Raw genomic sequence first — 9,899 nt, 5'->3', positions numbered from 1 at the left:
TTACTTGATGATCAAATCCTTCAAAGATCTTGTAGTTCCTCTTTGATTTGAGTTGAATCAAGCCTATGTGTGTGAAAATCGCACCTCTAGAGTGTGTGTGAGTTCTGGACTTAGATGGCAAGAGAAATGGACCAAAACTCCAATTTATAATGCTAAAACTCGAGTTGGGCCGGGTTGGCCCGGCTAGGAACCCATTTTGACCATCAACACTTAAATTATTCATAACTTTTCACTCGGACCTCCGTTTTCTATGAGGTTTTCGCCTACACGTTCATAAAGAGATAATCTATAACATCCAAAAAAATATCTCCCAAAAATCCATTTTACGTATCCATTTGACGTGATATTTTCCAAATCCTCTAATATATTCTTAAGAAATAAAATTCTAAAACTTCAAACCTAAACTCCCACTAAATCATAAACTCTCTTTAACCCAATAATTAAATATACCAAGCAAATAATTGGGAATATGAGAAATTGGATGTTACAGTTTTAATCGAAATTATGTTCATTATGATGTGTTGTGTTTTTTGTAGTTCATATTGTGTTGGTAGTTTTTTCTTTAATTATTAATACGTACCTAATTCATATGTTCAAATGGAATTTAATGCACGACCCATTTTTATATGGTCATATAACCGACCTTTATTTGTGTCATATGAACACAAATGTCATTTTTGAAGCTTGATCCCAAATCTTTATATTTGTACAAGTGCTTGCACCTAGTGTTCATATATGTCAATTTGTGTAAGTGATTGACTTGGTGTCATATGATGGGGGTTATGTGTTCATATATTTTCTACGATATTTTCTTCCTATGTGGCTTCATCATGTTCACAATTGTATACGTTCATGTTAATGACTTTCATCATATGAATATCGATTTCTGTTAGTGATCTCACATTTTGTTCATATATGTTCATGTCAACTTACCGAGTCGTTGGTTAAAAATTTGCTCCCAAATCTTTATATAAGCACCGTTCTTCCATCTGGTGTTCATATATGTCAAATTGTGTAAGTGATTGCACCCGGTGTTCATAGTATGGGGGTTATGTGTTCATATATGAACATACGATGTTCTCTTCCTATGTGGCTTGATCATGTTCACAATTTGTTCATATATGTTCATGTCAATTATTTCCGTCTATGAACAGCTTGTGAACTCGAACCAAATAGATCTCACCTGTTGTTCATATATGTTCATGTTCATATATGTTCACATTACTCATCTCATGGTCATTAATGATGATCTAACTCGCAACAAATAAATCTACACATAATTTGTTCATATATGTTCATGTCAATTATTTTAGTCTATGAACAACTTGTGAACTCGAACCAAATAGATCTCACCTGCTGTTCATATATGTTCACATTAATCATCTCATGGTCATTAATGATTGCTCTAACTCGCACCAAATAAATCTATTTTCTGGTTGTTGCAGTTGATTACTCAAGTTATGTAATATTAATGTTCAGTGGTTTTATTAACTATGATGGTATCAACAGGTGTTCACATACTTACACCTCCGAACATGAAACGGAGTACGATGTCGGAAAGTGTTCAAATGGAAGCAAGTATTTTATCCCCCAATGTAGATGACGAGCTTAAACCAAAGATCAACACACAATTGTATCTATAAATGAAGCGGAAAAGATGTACAGGACATACGCGGACAATGCCAGGTTAAATGTTCGTCTTCATGCCAAAAATACAAACAAGAATGGAGACATACAAACAAGATGGTTTGTATGTAGTAGGGAGGGAATACCAAATAAAAAGTATTTTGATTCTATGGCTCTTCAGTCAGCCGAGAAGAGAGACCGTAATACGAATCTTAAACGATGTGGATGCAATGCATGTATAAAACTCCATTTGACAAAGAATCGCTCTTGAATGTGTTCATAATGAAGGAACTATTGTTCACAAGCTGTTCATATTGTGTTCATACCTATTTTTTATTTATTTTCTTTTGTGTAGCAGCTATTCTCATTATGTTCATATTGTATACATAAATGTTATGCAATCCAAGTTCATATATATGTCAATTTTTTGTTCGTATGTGACACAATAGTTCATATATACATAGCTGTATTCATATGGTTCTTACATTAACAAAAATCATGAGATTTTTTGATTGATTTTGTAACTCCCAATTAATGATATGGGAGTTACATAAAAAAAATTACCAAAATACCCTTTTCAACTTTGTTCACTTATCTTTATGAAATTTTAAATTTAAAAAAAATAATTTTTTATCATGATTAATTACAACCGTTTATTGAAAAATTCAATGGCCAAGATCGGTTAACATTTGAACTTGGCCCTATATATATATATAGCAGAAGGTTCAAAGGAAAAGTAAGCCTCGGTTGTGAACCAGAGACAATGGAGAGCGTGACCATAGGTTATTCATAATGAGAAATGATGAATTGTGATAACTGAATCTTGGTTATCACCCAAGGTAATAAATACGTGATTATCTTATTAAATGATTACGTGATAGCATGATAAAATTCATTTTATTTGATCATGCTAGTGTATGAAAATTATGTGCATAATATAGATGCATGTAAGTGATTATGTGTTTATGTAGAAATTATATATATATATATATATATATACATACATGCATGTTATATGAGTGCATGGTATGTGTGTGTATGCATGTAGCTGACCTTTCCTGTTTTGGAAAGGTATAAAAGGAGGGTTCAACCTCCATTTGCATTTTCTGCTGCTATTAGTGAGAAGTGTTTGTGCGATTTAAGTTGATCAGATTGCAAGATCAAGCTGATTTCAAGTATCTGATTTCAAAAGGTTTTTTCAAGGTGAGTGATTTCTAAAACTTTTGCATAAAACTTGTTACTGGTTTTATTTGAATGTTGTTTATTTTGGAAAGAAATCAGTTATTTGTTTAAGGGTTTTATCCGGACAAAGGGTGACCGGATTATTCTTAAATCGAACAAGGGTTGGGCGATTAAGCCCTAAACCAATCAAGTGTTAAGCGGTTTAGTTTTAAACCGGCCAAACATTGAGCGAGTTATGAATATTGAACTTATTTAACATTTTGAACAGAAAAGTATGAATACGACCATGTGGTGAACGGATTGTTTTAAATCGGTCAAGCTTTGAACGATATGTTGTCTGGACTTGTTATCGAGACAAAAATGTGAAATTTAATTCTAAGTGTTAAATCGGACAAGCCTTGGGCGATTAGTTGTCCGGATTTGGTAAACCGGCCAAGACTTGACCGGAGATGAAGTCCGGCCAAGTCTATGCTGACCGGATTTGTTTTATACCTTGTGCCTGATTGATAAAAATTCTTATTTTATCACAAAATGGGAATTTGATATAAATGATTTTGGATTAATAATAATTCCATTGACTACGGTCTATTTGGAATTGTTTTGTGAAATATTTTTTTGAGGAAATAAGGGTGGCATATCAAGGAGAGGTGTACCATGGGATAAGGGTGGCATATCAAGGAGATGTGTATCATGGGATAAGGGTGGCATATCAAGGAGAGGTGTTCATTTGATATAAGGGTGGCATTTGTATGTGTGTGGTATGATATAACTATTTCTATTATATCCCTTAAGACTACCGTGGTCTAGAATCTTTATTTCTTTGTGATTTAAAGATTTAGGATCAAGGTTCTTATTGGAAATCATAGTCTGGATGTTATTGAGGAGAAAAATAACAGGTTTGGCATGATACTTTAAATAAACCTTGTTGATTTGAAAAGATTTAAAAGTGGCATTATATGGAACCTAATTGGTTCAAAGGTATGTGATTTGAATAATTTGAATGCTTGGCATTGAAAAGTGGAAAGGTAATGGTAATATTTCCCTATTTGTTCATATATTTGTTATATATATGAAAAGTTGTTTTTCATAAAGATTTTGGTGATTTTCACCCTGCAATAACATAGAAAGGGTAACTCACTAGACCTTTCGGTCTAACCCTTGTTTCGTGATTTTAAATATGTATTGCAGGAGGTACGGACGGTAAGGGAAACAGGAAAATGTGATATTTTCCTATATGCATTTATACATGAAGATCTGTCTTTGATGTACAGTTTTGATTGATGAACGATGATTAGTACAAGAAATGTATTTGAATTTTTGGACCTTGTATTCTGTAATGATAGATTCTTATACTAAGGGACCTGAATATGATATAAACATGTATTTCTTTTGTATAAAACATGTGTTACATGCAATGTGTGTTATGGGACGTTACATGAATGGTATTATTCATCATGAATAATGAACCATTGACATGAATCATGATTGTATGTTACTCATCATGAATGTCTTATAATTCATCTTGAATAGTTCATGAATTTCACCGTCGTTATTCATATCGAATGTGGACGTCAGAGACACGTGTTACACTCTCATTTCTCCCTGCCAAAAACCGATTTATAATTGATTTTTTTCTCTATATATAATGCATTTGGGCTCATAATCTTATTTTAGTATTGGGATATAAATTTATAGATTTAGTTAATGTGTATAAGTTTTTCATATTAAATCATTTTAATACCATAGACGGGGCCGTCCTTGGGCCTGTTCCATATGGTATTCAGAACAGGGCCCCCAACATTTTGGGGCCCAAATTTCACAGCCCATATGATACCTAACCTCTTATTCGGCCGGCTTTGGAGTTTTGGACACGATTGGTTTGGGCAATTGGGGGGTTTGGCGATAAGGCGATTTCATACACAGCTGGACGAGGACGAGTGGACGACCGATGACGCTGGACCAGAACTAGACGTGTGCCTCGTGCGAGTCGTGCCCTCGACCCTTCACCCTCGTCGCCTCGATCTCCCCTCTCCTATCTATCCGTCCGCGATTGTCGATTGAACTCTTCAAAATGGTTAATGATTCAGTTTCAGAATCTTCAGATATGCAACGGCAAAATGAACAACGGTCAGATTTTAGATTATTTTTGTTAAGTATAAATACATGTTTGGTCGATTTGTTGATTACTTGTTATTTGATTACTATTCAATGTTCTTAAATCTCATAATCTCAACGATTTGGTCGATTACTTGATTGTTTTTTGCTGATTTCATTGTCATCTGTGTTGGTCTTGGTCAATTAGTAACTTGGTTGGACTGTTGGTGAGGGAGTAGTTGGTCAATTTTAACCTAATTCTTAAATCCTAAAGGTGAGATAAAGTATCCTCCTAAGTTCTTTGTCTATATACACATTACACAGAACTCTATGATTAATTGATTTATGTCTGTAACTTTGTATTCAATTCTTTGTATACACAAAGTTAGTTCTTTGTCTCTCAATCTGTCATGACTTTTTGGAATAATGGAATTGCATAAGATTTAGGTTAATAAAAAGGTTTCCATTTTCTCTTTTCCATTCGTCTTATTTCTTCAATTTATATTTAGCCATTTAGGCATTTAGTCTTTTATTGCTTGTTCACTGTTCAGAATCACAAGTGTAAGAAAAAACTGAAAATTTGTTCACTTGTTTTAGGTTCATCTTCTTATTTGTTTAGGTTTGGTTCAAATTGTCCAAACTTCAGTCTTCAAATTGTTTAGGAATTAGGTTCAAATGATCAAATTCTTATTTCTTATTTCTGAATATATGTTAATATGTACATGTGTTTATCTCTTGCAGTGCAATCAAAATCTTAGGACTTGGGAGGACCAAGCATTAATAGCCAACAGTAGTACTATCGTACTCACTCAGGTTGTTTTGTTCCTAATTTTTTTTTCTTTTACTTATTTCAGTTCCAATATGTCTTGTAGGGTTAGAAAATATGATTGTGGATGTCAAAAACGTAAAAAAAAAAAAAAAAAAAAAAAAAAAAAAAAATTGAAGAGATAATTCAATCTCAAAAGGGATCTCTTGATAAATTTGTCATAAAAGATGGTCGGTCTTCTCTTGACAATGAACATATTGATATTTATTTGGATGATGCTTGTGTTGATGCTAATGAAAATCCTAACATGGTGAATTTAGTTGACACTTTAAATGACTCTCATGAGGATTTGGCTACAAATGTTGATACTAATAATAATACTTCTAATGATGTTCCTGATGTTATTGCTAATAATGCTTCTAATGATGTTTCTGATGTTAATGCTAATAATGCTTCTAATGATGTTCCTGATGCTTCTAATGATGTTCCTGATGCTACTAATGGTGATGATGTTTTTGTTCATTTTGATATATTTGATCCAAGAAATTGGGATGCATTAGATTTTAAAATGATCGATGTGTTAGTTGCTAAGGGTCCTAAAAGATATTTGTCTGTTCAGAAAGGTCCTAAAGATAAATTGTCTAAACGCTTTTCTGCCATATTGTATACTAGAATTTTATCAAATGGGGAGAAATGTGATAGAGATTGGCTTGTATATTCAGTAGAGCTTAATAAAAAAATACATATAAAAGGTCAGTTAACAAATGATGGATTTGGGGATTGGTCACATCTTAGCACTAGACTTAAGGAGCATGAAACAAGTATAAATCATGTAATGAATATGAAAACTTGGTATGGTTTGCGGCTAAGACTTCAAAAGAATCAAACCATTGACAAAGGTGTTCAAACCCAAATAGAAAAAGAAAAAAATCATAGGAAAAAAGCTCTGGTAAGAGTTGTTTCTATTGTAAAATTTCTTGCAAAACATAATCTTGCATTTTGTGGAAGTAAAGCAAAATTGTATGAGAATAGCAATGGTAACTTTTTGGGTTTGATTGAGATGTTGGCTGAATTTGACCCAATTATTCAGGATCATGTTCAACGTATTACAAATGATGATTTACATGTTCATTATCTTGGTCCTAGAATTCAAAATGAGTTGATAACTTTGCTTTCCAGGAGACTTAAATATGAAATTATTAATAAAGTAAAAGAGGCAAAGTATTTTTCTATTATCCTTGATTGCACTCCCGATATAAGTCATCAAGAACAAATGTCCTTGATATTAAGGTATGTAGATGTCTCTTCTAAAATTGTTAGCATTGAGGAATCTTTTCTAGGATTTTTGGAAGTAGATAATACCACGGGCCAAGGTTTGTTTGATGTTCTAGTAGCTGAATTAAAATCTCTTGGTTTGGATTTAGATGATGTGCGAGGACAAGGTTATGACAATGGTTCAAACATGAAGGGAAAACATCAAGGAGTACAAAGGAAACTACTAGATATAAATCCTAGAGCATTTTATACTTCTTGTGCTTCTCATAGTCTTAATTTAACTTTGTGTGATATAGCCAATACTTGTGGTAAAGCTAGAGATTTTTTTGGAATAATTCAACGTATTTATACAATATTTGCTAATTCCACTAAAAGATGGCAAATGTTTAAAGATAATGTAAAATGATGGACCGTCAAGTCATTGTCAACGACTCGCTGGGAGAGTCGTATTGATAGTGTAAAAGCTATAAGATTTCAAGTGTTAGAGATAAGAGAAGCTTTACTTCAAGTGGCTGAAACAGATAATGACTCAAAAATTAGAAGTGAAGCAAATTCTTTAGCACACAATGAGCTTGGTGATTTTGAGTTTCTAGTGTCAATGGTGGTTTGGTATGAAATATTGTATGCCGTAAATTTGATTAGTAAACATTTACAGTCAGAAAATATGTTAATTGATGTTGCTATTGATCAAGTTAAGGGACTAATTTCTTATTTTAAGGGATATAGAGAAACATGATTTTTAGATGCTATAGAATCAGCAAAAATGATTGCCACTGAATTGGATATTGATCCGTTGTTTCCTCAAAGACGTGAAATTCGAAGAAAAAARCATTTTGATGAAAATCCGCGTGATGCATCYGAMATGAATTCACAATCAACGRAKGAGTCATTTARAGTTAATTATTTCTTATGTGTCKTTGATCATGCAATTGCTTCACTAAGTAGGAGATTCGAACAATACCAAGAATATGAAAATGTGTTTGGGTTTTTGTTTACATCTGATAAGTTGCGTTCTTTGGATGATACATGTTTAAAGTCTTCTTGTACTAATTTTGAAAATGCACTGAAAAAACAAGACCAATCTGATATAGATGAGAATGACTTATATGTTGAACTGAAGATACTTCAAGATCTTTTACCCACACAAAAGATGAGACCTCTTGATATTTTAAAGTATTTGAAACATGTTGAATGCTTCCCTAATGCGATTATTGCTTATAGAGTTTTGTTGACTATTCATGTAACCGTTGCATCTGCAGAAAGAAGTTTTTCAAAATTGAAGTTGTTGAAGTCTTATATGCACTCCACAATGACACAAGAAAGGCTTAACGGACTTGCAATGATAACACTTGAAAATGACTTTTTGGAGAAAGTTGATTATGAAGAACTTATTGAAGATTTTGTTTCCAAGAATGTTAAAAGAATGATTTTATTCAAGTGAAGTTTACATGTTATATTATTACTTTGTCTTGCTGTTTTTATTTGTAAGACTTTAAATATATTATGAACATTTGTATTTAACATTTATTCGTTTTGTCGTCCAATCTACTTATATTTTTTATAATAGTGTAACAGGGCCTCCAAAAAAATTAGGACGGCCCTAACCATAACTATTATTTATTAGTTATAATTTACCTAGTGTCAAAACTTAATTTTACCAATTAATTCAAACATCGCATTTTTAATTTGGAAGCATGTATGATGTATGGACTATAAGAGTATGGTTGTTTTGTTTATTTTAATTGTATATATTTTGATATGTAATTTTTTTTAGTTTACGGTTTAATCTTTAAATCCCATACTCAGCTCAAACTGTTTAAACAGGTTGGATAATACCACCTTTTTATGGTATAGTTTGACTGGTCTGGGCATCTCATTTCAAGCAGCATAGTTTGAAAAAAGAAACTAAAATTGTCGCTTGCAGTATGGTCTATTAGAAAAAAAAGTTTAAACCATATAGACCAGACCGTGAACACCTCTACTCAACCTCACCGTATGATTTCACGACATGATTTATACTAGGTGTTATTTTTTTTCTATACCTAACTATGTGATCTGATTTGCAATTTTAAATTACTCGATTCAAATTGCATCACACCATAGACTAATAAATAGTTGATGTCATAATATAAATAGTTGATGATATTTGTTTTGATTTCTATTTTTATCAATGATTTTAACATAATTTTAACTAATAATTAAATATATTTATAGAATTGAATTTTGTGAAATTTATAATGTCTCTAACACAATTTAATTTTATATTCAACCATGTTATTTCCATTTTACCATTTAAATATTTAAAGATTTTGTGTTCATTGATAATTCGGTTTATTAAAAATGTTGTCAACGAATATATTTATATTATATTATAAATTATTTAACAAAATTCATAAAAATCATTTGTTTATGTATTAAGTACTGTTTATTGATGCATATTACTTAAAATTCAAGATTAGAAGTAAATTGTACAATTTACTAAAGCTCCACGTTTGAATTTATGTAATTAACTGCAGATAAACATAATTAAATACTGGATAGATAGCATTTTAAATACAAAAGATCTAAAAAAATCTAAAATATATTTAGGATAATCATTTAATTATTATTTTTATAAAAAAAATTTATTATTAAATAAAAAATGACTTTATTATTATATCTAAAATAAATTATAATAAAAAATTGAATTACAAAAACTATACAAAAAAAAATAAAGACAACTTTTAAATATTTAATTTGATACTAAATCGGTACAAAAAAAATTTCAAATTTTTATGATAACCTCAAATTTATATTTTATTCAAAAATAAAAACGTTATCGTTTTTTAAATACCACATAAAATCGTATTATAACATCAACGGAGACAATACAACAAAATATAAAATCAAAATTTATCTCGCTGCATTGTACGTATATCCTTCTAGTATTATTATAATAGATTTATAATTAATGCAA

General features: G+C 31.2%; 1 pseudogene; it reads left to right on the top strand.

Moving 5' to 3' along the window:
* Positions 1 to 8,384, top strand: part of LOC112506055 — a 29,172-nt pseudogene extending 20,788 nt beyond the window's left edge.
* Positions 8,385 to 9,899: the final 1,515 nt, after the last annotated feature.

This window comes from Cynara cardunculus, assembly GCF_001531365.2.
Source record: "Cynara cardunculus var. scolymus isolate 2C chromosome LG 2, CcrdV1, whole genome shotgun sequence".
In the NCBI taxonomy this organism is placed as follows: Eukaryota; Viridiplantae; Streptophyta; class Magnoliopsida; order Asterales; family Asteraceae; genus Cynara; species Cynara cardunculus.
This window is presented reverse-complemented; position numbering and strand designations above follow the sequence as displayed.